This window comes from Vombatus ursinus, unplaced genomic scaffold (genome assembly GCF_900497805.2).
Source record: "Vombatus ursinus unplaced genomic scaffold, bare-nosed wombat genome assembly UNPS02009994.1, whole genome shotgun sequence".
In the NCBI taxonomy this organism is placed as follows: Eukaryota; Metazoa; Chordata; class Mammalia; order Diprotodontia; family Vombatidae; genus Vombatus; species Vombatus ursinus.
In genome coordinates, this window is record NW_020949772.1 from 4,261,671 (window position 1) to 4,276,540 (window position 14,870).

Here is a 14,870-nt window from a genome sequence, read left to right on the forward strand (position 1 = left end):
ATTTTGAAAGACTTAGGAACTCTAATCAATACAATAACCAACCATAATTCCAAAGGACTCAAGATGAAACATGTTATCCTCCTCCATACAGAGAGGTGATAAAATCAGAGTACAAATTGAGACATTTTAGGGGGAACGTGGCCAGTGCAGCAATTTGTTTTGCTTGTTTATACAAGTTTATGTCAGGAGTTTTGTTTTTCCATACATAATTGTGTCAAGAGTTTTGTTTTTCTTGCTTTCTCAATTAACGGAGGTATGTGTGAGAAAGATCAAATGTAGATCTGAAAATAAAATAAAATTTAATTTTTAAAAGTTATGAAGTGAAATTGAAAATTACATTATAAATGAAATGAGAGAGATAAAGGAAAGAATTGGAAAAGAAATAAGAGGTATAGTGGAGAGAGACTTAAAAAGACAATTAACAGCTTAACACAAGGTTCAAAATCTTACACAATAACAGACTCCCTAAAAATGGAAATGGCCCAAATAGAAGTTAATGATTCCTGGAGACAAGAAATATTAAAACAAAGTCAAAAGAGTGAAAAAAAAAAATAGAAAAAAATGTAAGGTGTCTAATGTCAAAAACAACTGATCTGGAAACAGATCAGGCAGAGATAACTTAAGAATCATTATGCTCTCTGAAATCCATGACCAAAAAAAGAACTTGTATATAATATGTTTTAAAATTATGAAAGAAAACTGCCTACACATATTAAAACGAGAGGGAAAAGTGAAAATAAAAGAATAACCAACCAACTCCTGAAAGAAACCCCCAAATAAAAATGCCCAAGAATACCACTGACAAAACCTGGAGCTTCCAGATCAAGTAAAAATAATGCAATCAGCCAAAAAAAAAAATTCAAATATCAAGAAACCACAATTAGGATAACAAAAGATTTAACATCTACTACCTTAAAGGAGTGGGCAGCATGGAATGAAATATTCCAAAAAACTAGATATAGGTCTACAACCAAGAATAACTTTTACACAGAAAAACTGAGATAATCCTACAAGGGGAAAAAATGGATCTTCAATGAAATAGAAGACTTCCAAGCGTTCCTGATGAAAAGACCAAAAGCTGAAAAGGAACTTTAAAATACAGAGGAATCAAAAGAAACATAAAAAGTTACTAAGTGAACAATTGGAAAGGGCTTTATAAGGAAGAACTGTTTCCATTTTGATGGTAAGAAGATAGCAATTAACGTTCCTTTCAGAACCTTAATGTCATAGAGATCAGAGAAGGAATCAAATGAAACCAAGGGCCCAGGAGAGGTTTTGTTTTCCTCTGACAATGTTGAAAAAAGAAAGGAGAGGTGAAGGATACCCTAGATAAAAAGGGGGAGAAAGGATGGAAGAATGTATTATCTCACATAATTAGGATATACAAGCAAAATTCTATACAAATGTGGAAAGGAGGGGAGCAGCATTACTTGAACACTTCGTTTGACCTGGTCGGAAGAGGACAGAACACATGTGGGCACACACAAATACACATACACATAGAGTTTGGTGTAGAAATATATTTGACAAGGACACAGAAGGACACTAGACCAGAGGAAAGTGGGGAAAGAAGGAGGGTAGGTTCTGGGGAGTTTTAGTCATAAGTAAGACAAACTCTAGAGGGGAGGGGATTATGAAGAGAAAGTTGAAAGCAAAGAAGGTAAGAAAGAAAAAAGAGAGGGAGGAAATGAAGGAAGGAAGGAAAAGAAGAGAAAAAGAGAGAAAGGAAGATAGAGGGAAGGAAAGAAAGAAAGAAGGAAAAGAAGGAAGGAAAGGAAGAAGGAAGAAAAAAGAAAGAAAGAAAGAAAGCAGAAAAAAAGAAGGAAGGGAAGGAGGAAGGAAAAGAAGGAAGGGAAGGAGAAAGGAAGGAAGGAAAGAAGCTTATAATAAAAAGGAAATAAGGAGCAAAAAGAGGAAAAAGTAGGATTTAAGTATCATTTCAGCAAAGTTGTAGGCTACAAAATAAACCCTCAATAAACAACAGTATTGTTTAAAAGCCAAGTCAATAAGACAAAGGAAATCCCAAAGATATTTTTTAAATATTTTCCTCCATTTGTCTCTAATATTGGTTTTTTCAAGTTATGTTTTTTTTTCCTCTTCTGTAAACACAGTACTAAGTTTCTTCAGTTACTTTAACTCAATCTTTTTTAAAGTGGCTCTATTCCTGCTGCTTCTCTTTCCCTTACCCTGGTCCTTGCTTGTTGTTTATTTTCTCATTCTTTTTGGGGTTCTGCTTGTTAGTTCCTTTTTCTTTCCTGCTTTTATCTGGTTATTTAATTCTTTCCTTCTTTTTGAACCCTCTCAGTTCGTCAAGTAGATCTCATCAGCCTCAGTCCTCCATCTCATCTCTATCCTTTGCCTCTCTGATGGAGGCAAGGCCATGAACTCCAAACCTCCTTTTAAGGAGAGAGCCCAGCTCAGACATCTCCTCATCCATCTGGCTGCACTTTGCACCTCCCCCACCTTCCAGCAACCTTTTCTGTGTAGTCTTCCCTCATTAGATTGTAAGCTCCTTGAGGGCAGGGACTGTCTTTCTCTTTTCATATTTGTATCCCCAGCATTTAGCACAGGGCCTGGCACATGATAGGTGCTTAAATGTTTATTGACTAGATTCCTCTCTTCTTTTCCCCTCCAATGAGTCTTGTTCATTTCTTTTTAAAATTTCATTTTTTGGCATCCCTTTCCACAGAATTACTTTCACTCTCTTCAGTACCCATCCTCTCTGTTTGCTCCAAATCCTCATTCTCATTCTTTAGGCACCAAATCTCTCAGACCACACCTAGCATAGGGTCTCCAATCTCCCAAAATAAGTGATTATTTTTCTATTATATTAATAACCAATTATTAAATTAAAATTAAGGTTTTTCCTTTCTATTTCCTCATTCAAGGACCATGACCTGTAGGCTAGTCAGTCAGTCTCTGAAGGACATTACTGATAGATGAGATTGCCCAAATCCTCCAGGAACATGCTCTGTGATCTTGGGGATCTTGGGCAGGTAGAAGACCTTCCTTCTGTTTAGAGTGTTAACAGAATCTAATCTAGGTGAATTCTTCTCCCTAGGAAATAAGGCCATGTCCTTGTACCCCTCCACCGGAGTTTAGGGTAACCCAGCTTACGAAGGAGAAAACCAACCAGAGTGGTCTGGGTAGAAATGGATTCCTTTGTCCAGATTGCTGAAGGCAACTGAGTTTCATGATCAAGCCATGTTCTCAGCAGGAAGAGCTGAAGACTCAGCCTACCTCCTCACTAATATGCCAAACCCCCCCCCATTAATTGTTCATCAGTCAGGGTTGATTTTTACATGTCAGGGGCACCTCCTTTTCCAAAGGTATTTAAGCATTCAGGGATCTCCATGATTTTGTCTTTGGTTACTGGGAGAAACCACTGGCCATCATTTTATTGATTATCAGCTAGCCTAATTAATAAATTGATTATTAATTACCCAGAAACTCTGTCTCTTTCGGCCTTTTCATTCATCTCACTCCCTTCACAGAATGAGAGCATTCATCAGTAGAACCCCCTCCCAAAAGCAAGGTCTTCCTCCTTTACCCCTCATTTTCAATCCTTCCCCCTTTCTCTTCACCCATTCCCTGGCAGATTATTCTCTTCCTGAGAGACTACAGGGATCACCTTCCCCTCATTGCTAGCCCTCAATTCAACCCTGGTACATCACATACTCCCCTCTGTCTTTCCCCCCTTTCATGTGCCCTCCCATTTTGTAATGTCCCATAAAAAAATACGCTCAGATTTGCAGCATAGATCACCCTGGGGTGCATCCTGAGCTCCACTACCATTTGGAACACATTCTCTCCTGCATTTTCTGGTGGATGCAGAATAATCTTGTGTTATTTGAATTTTCTTTGTGTTTGAAGGTCTTTCTCCTGATTGCTTACAGAACTTGCTTCTGAAGTGAATTGTTAAATTTAACCACTACGTTTCTTGGAGTTTGCAACCTTGATTTTTTGTTTGTTCGTTTTTCTGGAGGTGATCTATGAATGCTTTCAATTGGTATTTCATCTACTGTGTTCTAAAGTTCTGGGCAGTTCTCGATATTATTTCCTGCATTATGGTGCTCAAGTTTTTTGTCTTGTCATATTCTTCTGGAAGAACCTATGATCCTCAGGATTTCTCCACACATCCTATCTTTGAGTACGCATATGTGGTATGTTTTGCTTGCAGAGTAAGCATGTTTTCATGTTAATTGTTTTTTGCTTCTCTTCTTCTAGATTGTCCTCCACATCTGTGTATTTGCATTCTCCATCAGTTACTCTCTCTTTTGTTTTTTTTGGTGAGACTGGCCATCACAGATTCAAGTTTTTCTATTCTGCCCATTACTTTTTTTTTTTAAGGCAATTGGGGTTAAGTGACTTGCCCAGGGTCACACAGCTAGTACGTGTCAAGTGTTTGGTCTGAGGCCAGATTTGAACTCAGGTCCTCCTGACTTCAGGGCCAGTGCTCTATCCACTGTGCCACCTAGCTGCCCCTTGCCCATTACTTTTGTCATGCAAGCCATAAGTTCTACTCTCATGATTCTCATTTTTTTTAAAACATGTGGTTCCATGTTTTCCTCAAATCCCCCCATGGTCCTCTGCCTCAGGTGTTGGATCATTTCCCTTTGTTTTGCAGTATTTATTCATAGATATCTCAACTTGTTTACTAGATCTACAAGCCACATTTCTTTCTGCTGTCAATGTTTTCTTTGTTGATTTACCTGCTTATGTTCAAGGTCTTTGAGTTTTCTCCTTCCTGAGATCTTTGGTTATTTCAGTCTATTTTGTACTCTTATTTTTCCCTATGTTCATTTTCTGACTGATTCATTTTCCTCTCTGATGGTGGTTTTACTTGGGGCTAGATCTCAAAGCATCTTAGCCTCCTCCCACACTGGGCAATTCACAGTTTACCAGCTTAGGTCTCTGCCCCAAGTGAGGCTAGCTGGAGACAGAGCTACCAGCTGGATTCTGGGGTTTTTTCCCTGAGGCTTAATAGGGTGCTGCATAGCCCCCCTGCTCAATATGGTGTCCTATCCCCTCATCCTGTCCCACTCTCTCTGTTCCTCAGTTCTCTGGCCCAGCACCAGAAGTTCAGAGCACTGCCATTCTGGTGCCATGTGGTTGATTTTCTGTAGTTTAGGTCACAGAAGCTCTGGGAGTGGGGGAGGTCAGAGTGCGGAGTTGAGCTATACTTCAAGCCCACACTTGGGCCTGCCACTTATCTTTCTATTCTTCCACTCTACTGCAGAGATCTTTTGTGGCACAGAATGTTGCTGCTGCCATGGTGCTAGCTGACTGTCTTGACCCCAGGCAAATTCTGTACCCTAGAGCCTAGATCTCCATGGCATTGAAAAGAGGGAGGGCGGAGTGGGGTGCGGGGGTGGGTTTTGTTTCAAACCCACGGATCCCGTCCCTGAGTCGCCTAGTGTCGTCTTGCTACCAACACCATGGTGGGCAGTAGGAAGGGGATACTGAGGAAGCTCAAGGTAGGCATCAGTTCATGGATTGGTTGTTGTTGTTTTCATCCTTCTTTTGCATAGATTCCCAAAGTGGGCAATACTGCCCACTGGGGGTGCCGGAATGATCCAGGGGGTGGTAGTAGCATCGGGTGCAATGGGGGGATGTTGAATAAAAATAAGGAGGCGGTGGAAGCATAAGAAGAGAAGAGAAGAAAATTTTGAAAAACCATTTGTACATATTTCATCTGTTGTACAACAGAGTTAAAGTTGTAGTGATTACATTATTTTCCAAATAAACACACAAAATGCAAGTTATAACTGATCAGTGGTCAAGGCCACCGACAGGTCTTAACAAGCAAGTGTTGGCAGGCAAGTGTGTTGCACGTTGTTGGGAAGTCTGGTAAGCAATGACTTGTTTATAATACGATACTATACAGTTCCATGATGCAATAGTGCATCATCAAAATTTCAATGCAGGAAAACCCCCCACAAATGTATGATAAATTATTAAATTTAAGATGCATCTTTTTTTAAAATTTTATATTTTTTTGAAATGATGCAAATCTCAAAAAAAAAACCATCAAAGGGTTAAAGAAAGCAGATTTCCAGGGGGGTACTGAGTAATTTTTTTTAAAAAGGGGGCAGTAGTCCAAATAAGTTTGGGAACCTCTGTTCTTTCGGGTTCCAGGTGTCCTACACCAAGGAAATCACTGGGGTTGTTTTGTCTTTGGCACATAATTTCTCTTCTGAAGAGGATTAAGAGATCATGGGGATCAGAAAAAGTGTCTAGTCCTCCATCTTGTTGGTTGTATGACTCTCCTACCATCTCATTCCAAATAATTACAAGATGTATAAACCATTTGGAGATCAATTTACCAAAACACAAAAAACACTTGGATAGCTTCGACTACAAAATGTTCCTTAAAGAATTAAAGAAATAAAGAATAGCTTCGATAGTTGGAGGAGTGATTCAATGCTTGTGATTAAACCATGCCAATAGAATAAAAATGACAATATTACCAAAGTTTATTTACACCTGTAATGCTACCAAAATTATTAAAGGGAAATTTTACAGAACTTGATGAAATAATAATAAAATTCTTTTGTCAAAATAGAAGATCTAGAATATCAAGGAGAATAATGAAAAGAATTAGGGGCAAAGGAGAAACAGCATTTCCAGATAGTCAAAGTATATTATTTTTTAAATTAAATATTCTTTAGTCAGCAAAAATATGCCTTCTTAACCTCTGCTCCACCCACCACCAATTGATAATAAGACCCATTACAAATATAAATAGTCAAGCAAAACAGATTTTTTTCATTGACTATGTTCAAAAAATTATTTGTCTCATTCTGCCTTCTGAGTTCTTCATCTCCCTATCAGGAATGGGTGGCATGCTTCAATGATTAGTCCTCTGAAATCATGGTTGGTTATTATACCAGCAAGCTTATTTTTTTCAGAGTTGTTTGTCTTTATCATAACTTGTTCAGTCTTTTTTCCAATTTGTAGGCACTCCCTCACATTCCCAGTTTTCGCTACCTCAAAAAGAGTTATAAATATTTTTGTGCATCCTTAGTGTCTGTTTTGTTTAGAACTAATCCCTCCCTTAATCTGCCCTCCTTCTAATTTCCCTTCTCCTCCTCCCCTTTCCCTCTGGTTTCCCTGCTGAGTGAAATGTATCTCTATACTGAGAGATATTGTTTGTTCCCATAAATTTGGAGCAAACAGCTAGAGAAGTAACTAAGTAAAACAGGATACAGTAGGTCTCATATTTTGCTGATAGAAGTTAATCAGAACAAAAGATTCCATAAAATTGAAACAGCTGCTAAAAGTAACTAGGTAAAATAGGATAAAGCTGGTCTTATCTTGTTTTGCTGATACAAGTTAGCAAGTAAGACAAACGTTAAGTTTTGCTTAGAGTGCGCATGCTTAATAGGCTTATAAATATTAGCTTCTCCACCTCCAGAAGGGGCTAAGACACCATTTTCTGAATATGGGATGTATGAAGAAGAAAGAATGACATATCAAGGAGCAGATGTGTAATAGGCGTACCAGAAAGTTGTGCACTCTGGAGTACTCAGCCAATGAGGAAACAGAGGAGGGACTCTGCGGCCAGGATTAGAGATAAATAGTGAACTCCTGCTTTGGTACAATGTGTCCTTGTCCATTGGACACCCGTGGTTGCAACTGCGTAATAAATTGGCCTTTTAACTTCATCCCTCCTGAGTCTGAATGAGTTATTTCTCACATATACCCAACTCTTGTGTGTGTGAGTATTCTTCCCTCCTTTAACCAATTCAGATAAGAGGTTGAAGTGTCAGCTGCCTTCTCCCATGCCCTCAGAAAGTATAGACGTCTACTTGCTAACCCAGATTATGTGAAATAATTTTCTCTAACCTTCCTTTCCCTTCCCTCCCCCCGTGTATCCTTCTTCCCTTCTCATTTTTTTTCCTTGTAGGATTATATACTCAGTTTTTCTGGATAAGTTATTTTTGGCTATAAACCTTTGCCTCCTGGAATATTATTTTTCAATCTCTCCACTCCTTCATGGTGGTCGCTGCTATATCATGTGTGATTCTAACTATGGCTCTGGGGTACTTAAATTCTTTTTTATGGCTGCTTGCAGTGCTTTTTCTGTTGACCTAGAAGCTCTGGATTTTGGCTATAATGTTCCTGGGAGTTTTCATTTTGGGGTTTCCTTCAGGAGATGACCAGTAGATTTTGTTTCCGTTTTGCCTTCTGATTCTGAGAGATGTGGACAGTTAAGATTTCTTGAAATGTGATGTCTAGGCTTTTGTTTGGTCGTAGAATTCAGACAGTCCAATGATTAATTTTTTTCTCCTCAATCTGTTTTCCAGGTCAGTTGTTTTTGCTGTAAGATACTTTGTGTTTTCTTCTATTTTTCCTAGTTACCCCAGTCTGAGCTCTACAAGTTCCTGGCCTGCATCTGGGTCTGAGTAATAATATATTGCTGCTTGCCTCATCTGTTATCAGCCAGCTGGAATGATCTGCTGCCTCAGAGAGAAACTATAGGTTTGCCTCTGGTCTGGGATTCCTGCCCTCATTATTTTTCTGCAGGTTTCTGTCTGAGATAGAAGCTGGAATTGAGACCCAGCTCTGCCCCTGGGATAAGAGCCACACCTCTGCCCTCTGTTACCTTTCTCAGTATACTGCCCTGGCTCTTGTACCCAAGAAAGCCATCCCCAGGCACTGGGATTTGTCAGTCTGCTCTAGATCTGTAACCTGGAACTGGGTAATAGGTAAGTTGGCACCTGCCCCTTTGAAGGCGTACTAGTTCTTTGTAATTTTGCAATATTTATTTTTAATTGTTCTATGTTTGGGTTTTTTCTTCCGTTTACATTGTTACAGTCATTGTGTAGATGTTTTCTTGGCTCTGATTACTTCAATTCATATATATGTGTGTATGTATGTATATTGTATATGTATACATATGATGAATATTCATCATATTCATTATTTCTTACAGCACAGCAATATTCCATTATCATCATGGAGTGAAATTTGTATTACTGTTCCTAATCGTTTTTTTGTTCTTCAGTCATTTTTAGTCATATCTGATTCTTTGTGACCCCACCTGGGGTTTTCATAGCAAAGATATTGGAGTGATTTGCCATTTTCCAGATGACATTTTCCAACTCATTTTCCAGATGAGGAAACTGAGGCAAATAGATTTAAGTGACTTGCTCCGGGTCACACAGCTAGTAAGTGTCTGAAGTCATATTTGAACTCAGATCTTCCTGACTCCAAGTCCAGCACTCTATCCACTGCTCTTCCTAATCATTTGGCACCTACTTTGTTTGCCATGATTTGTTAGTGTTGGGATATATACATAAACATATACATATACAGTGACTAACCCAAGGAATAGGAGTTGTAATAAAGTTGTAATCTCTATGTCAAAAGATATGGACATTTTAGCCACTTTATTTGCATAATTCCAAGTTGATTTCTAAAATGGTTATACTGATTCATAGTTCCACCAACAATGTACTAGTGTGTCTATGTTTCCACAACCCCTCCAACATTTACTTTTGTCATCTTTGCCTATTTTTCGGTATGAGGTGAAACCTTGGGGTTGTTTTGATTTGCATTTCTCTTATTATTAGTGACTTGGAACATTCCTTAATATGGTTGTTAATAGAGTAGAATTTTTTTTGATAACTTCATAATCTTTGATCACTTATAGGGAACGTATACATAGATTTGTATGTGTGTGTGTATATGTGTGTGTGTGTGCATACATAATTTTTTGTGTGTATACAAAGTTTTTTTCAATTACACAATTTCCCTTCTTATTCTAAGTATGTTAATTTTATTTGTGTGGAAGTTTCTCACTTTCAAGTAACCAAAGTTATCTATTTTGTCTTTTGTAATTGCCGCTATCCCTTATTTGGTTAAGAATACATCACCCAACCATAATGTATATGATCTGTTTCTCTTCTAATTTTTAAATTACAAACGATGTTAAAGTCATGAATCTATTTAGAATTTATAGTAGAATATGGTGTAAAGTCTTAGTACATAGCCTAATTTCTGCCATTTTGTTTTCCAGTCTTCCTAGCAGTTTTTATCAAATAGGAGAGGTCTTTTCCTAAGTAATTTATGCTTTTCAGTTTATTAAACACAGAGTTACTGAATTCCATTACTTCTGATTCTTCCGTCTAGTTTGTCCCACTGATCTAACCTCTACTTTTTATTTATTTTTGCTTTATTCCTAAATTTTTAAAAAATATTTTTCTCCAGTTACATGTAAAGACAATTTTTAACATTCATTTTTTAAAATTTTGAGTTCCAAATTTTTTCTCTCCCTCCCTCACTTCTCCCCTCCCTGAGACAGTAAGCATTTTGTTATATAACATCTACTTTTTAACCAAAATAAAATGATTTTATGAATATTTAACAATATAGCTTAAGATCCAGAAGGATTATTCCCCCTTCATTCCTACCTCTTTTATTTTTTCCCTTGATGTTTCTGAGCTGAGGCTTGAAGAAATCAAGGTATGCTAAGAGGGGCACCAGAACATGGGAAATAATCAGTGCTGTCACATACCTAAGATGTGGAATATCACGTTCAAGGAACTACAGGTCGACCAGTGTAGTATGATTGTAGAGTTTTTGGTTTTTTTTTGGGGGGGGGGGTTATAAGGTATGAAGTGACCAGCAAAATTAAAAGGGACAAAGTAAAAATTAATAATAGAATGTCAGACATGGTCAGTGTGTTAGTTTTACTCAAATCTCAAACCTCTCCACCATCCTGGTCCCTTTCATCTGGAAGCTCCTCAGATTATCAACATCTTTTCTAAAAAAAAAAAAAAAATTTAACACTCCAGATTGAACAGAATACCCCAGATGTCATCTGAGCAGAGTACAGTAGATAACCACCTCATTCCTGAAAGCTGCGACCCCTCTGACACAGCCCAGTAATACATTACCTTTTTATCTTCCACATGCCACTCGTGAACTTGGCCATCCTCGAACCTCCCATGGCTCCCCCTCCCCACACTCTCTCAGCTGAGAAGCTTGCCTCATACTTCACAGAAAAAAATGGAGGCCATTCACCGTGAATTCCCTCTTCTCCTCTCTTCCTCATCTCCTACTGCTCAGATGCCTTTTGCCCCTCTCTCTTCCTTGTCGCCTGGCTTCGCGTGATGAAGTGGTCACATTCCTTACCAAAGCTAATCCTTCTACTTGTTCAAGAGATCCCATTCCATCTTGTCTCTTCCAGGATATGGCCCCCTCTGTCATCCCCACTTTCTCACTTATTTTTAATCTCTCCTTATCTCCTGGATCATTCTCTACTAACCTTAAACATGTGCCTGTCGCCCCAATGCCCCCAGAACCTTCACTTGATCCTTCAGCTCCTGCTATCATCCTATATCTCTTCTGCCCTTTGTAGCTAAACTCTTCAAAAAGGCCGTCTATAGTAGGTGTCTCCACTTTCTCTCATCTCACTCCTCTTAACCCCTTATGATGTGGCTTCTAATTTTACCACTCCACCCAAACTGCTCTCTTCAAACTTACCAATGGTCCCTTAGTTACCAAATCCAATGGCCTTTTCTGAATCCTCATTCTCCTTGACCTCTCTGAAGCCTTGGACACTGCTGATCAGTTTCTTGAGTTTATCCCCTCAATCAATTCCAAATCCATTTAATAGTACTTTTGACAGGCCCATGTAGCTATATCTCTTCCGTAGAATTTTAGTAAATCATTTTACAAATTCCCCAGAATTCTCGAAGTTTTAAACTAATGTTCCTTTTTTCTCCTTATTTGAATGGAAAACTGGCACTCCCCATGATACTCTCATCTCTTTAGGTTTTCTGGACACCTCTCCTGGTTTTCCTGCTGCTCCCGTCTTCTTTGCTACATCCTCATCCAGATCACGCCTTCCAGAGGTTGTCCTGGGCCTCTTTCTTCTCTTCTCCCTTTATTTTATCACTTGTTGATCTCATTAGCTTCCATGGATTTAATTATCATCTCTATGCTGATGATTCTCAAATCTACTTTTCCTGCCCCAATCTTTCTGCTGACCTCCAATTTCACATCTCCAACTGCCTTTCAGACATCTCAAACTAAATGTCCTGTAGACATCTTAAACTCAGTATGGCCAAAACAGAACCCACTATCTTTCCCCCTAAAGCCTCCTTGCCCCTCCCACCTTCCCTCTTACTGTAAAGGACAACACCATCCTCCCTTTATCTCAGGTTCCCAACCTGAGAGTTATCCTGGATTCCTCATTCTCTCACCCCCCATATCTAAGCTGTTGCAAAGGCCAGATGACTTCACCTTTGTATCATCTTTCAAATATGTCCCCTTCTCTCTTCTGACACTGCCCCAACCTTGGTGCAGGCCTTCAGCCCCTCACACCTGGACTACTGCAATCGCGGCTGGTGGGTCAGCCTGCCTGAAGTCTCTCCCCACTCCAGTCCGTCCTCTATTTAGCCACTAAAGTGATTTTCCTAAAGCTCAGGTCCAATCATGTTATCCCTTCTACTCAAACTCCAGTGCCTCACTATCACTCCCCCAGGATTAAAACCAAAACACTCTGTTTGGCATTAAAAGTCCTTCATAACCTAGACCCCTCCTACCTTTCTTTTGGGAGGGGGTGAGGCAATCGGGGTTAAGTGACTTGCCCAGGATCACACAGCTAGTAAGTGTCAAGTGTCTGGGGCTAAATTTGAACTCAGGTTCTCCTGATTCCAAAGCTGGAGCTCTGTCTACTGCACCACCTAGCTGCCCCTCCTTTCCAGTCTTCTTACACCTAACTCCTCAACGTGTACTTTTAGGTCCAGTGCTGATGGCTACCTGGCTGTTCCACAGACAAGATACTCCACCTCTCAGCTCGGGGCACTTTCTCTGGCTATCCCCTGTATCTGGAACACTCTCCCCTCTCTGCTCCAACTTCTGACTTCCCTGGCTTCCATTAAGTCCCAACTGAAATTCCTACGCAAAGCCTTCCTTAACCCCTCTTAATTCCAGGGTCTTCCCTCTCTTAATTATTTCCTATTTATCCTGTATATAGCTCACTTTATATATAATTGTTTGCATGTTGTCTCCTTCCATTAGATTGCAAGCTCCTTGAGGGCAGAGATTGTGTTTTGCCTTTCCCAGCACTTAGCACAGTGCCTGACATGTAGTATGTGCTTAATAAATGTCTATTGATTGAATGTCTCAAACCCCCAGGTCATTTTCCCATCTTGCACTTGTAATCTAAGTGTAAGATTTTACATTTATCTCTATTAAACATAATCTTATTTCTATTGATCTTATATCTATAGATTTTATTGATCTAGCCTTGTTTTCTAGATGGTCAAGATTTTTAGATACCAATTCTGCCATCCAGCGTATTGAGCTTTGTATCATCTGCAAACCTGGTTATTTGTTTAGTCATTTTTCAGTCATGTCCCAACTTGAGGTTTTCTTAGCAAAGATACTGGAGTGGTCTGCCATTCCCTTCTCCAGCTCATTTTACAAATGAGGAAACTGAGGCAAATAGGGCTAAGTGACTTGTTCAGGGTCACACAGCTAATAAGTCTCTCAGGCTAGATTTGAACACAGGTCTTCCTGGCTCCAGGCCCAGCACTCTACCCACTGTGCAACCGCCTACCTGCTCAAATCAGATATCCTTTCTCAACCAAATCCCTCAGGCCATCAGCCAGACCTTCAAAGTTGACAAGGAACCCAAGATGGTTTCTTGAGTTTGTCCTCTCAATCAATTCCAAATCCATTTAATAGTACTTTTGATAGGCCTATATAGCTATATCTCTTCGTAGAACTTTAGTAAACCACTTTACAAATTACCCAGAATTCTCCAAGTTTTAAACTAATATTCCTTTTATCTCCTTATTTTAATGGAAAACTGGCTCTCCCCTGGGACCACATCCAATGTAACCCTTTTCATTTGTGGCTCCTCCTCCTCCTCTCTGATTCTGAGAGTCAACAGAATTGGGCATCCATGGACCCTTCATTCTCCAATGCCACTTCTAAGCCACCATTTCAACAGCTTTCCCTTTTTAAGGTTATAGGGTCAGATCTAGAGGCAGAAAGGTGGTCAGACAAAAGTCTAGTCCAATCTCTTATTCTACATGAGGAGCTGAGGCCTGGGGCGGTCAAGTTACTTCCTCAATGTCACAGACAGTGTCAGGGAAGGGACTGAACCCAGGCCTTCCGATTCCAAAACCAGTATCTCTTTTCAGGTCTATGTTCTTTACGTGTACCACCTATTCCTTTTTTGCTGCCATTTATCAATTTCTAATTTATCCTTATCATTTTAAATTAATTTTGGTATCTGGCTTCCAATTCCTGTAATTCCAGTAATCCTCATTACTTGTAGGCAATGACCCTTTCCCCTTTAAGTCCCATTTGTCTTATAGTTTTCTAATGTTTTGTGTAATACTGCCTTGTAGACATCTGTGTTGGTGTCCTATTCTTTTAATAGACTATAAGCTTCCTGAGGGCAGGGGTCTCATTTTTATCTCAGTATTTATTTCCCAGCAAACCTAGAGCAGTGCTTGCCACAGAATACTTTAAACAGGAGTTCCCACCACCAGCCTGGAACAAAACTGAGCTACGGGTTCATGCATGGCTACCACTTGCACAACTAGGTATTAGAGTGATAAGGTCCAGTAAGACACTTTGTTAATGTTCCTTGAAACCCCGCAACTTTAGCATAGGTTCCTGCTAAAATAAAATTTAAAAAAGCCCTCCAAACCTATGACTTTTGAAGAAAATCAGAATCTGTGGGGAGAAGTGGCAAGTCTAAGATTTGGCCTTGATGAAGATGACCTAAACCATAACAGCATCTACAGAAGTTTACTGGATGACATGTTAACTCTTCTCCCATTCACTCCATCTTCAGTGTTTTCAGGTATGGTTGAGTAAATGCTTAACAGAAAGCCTAG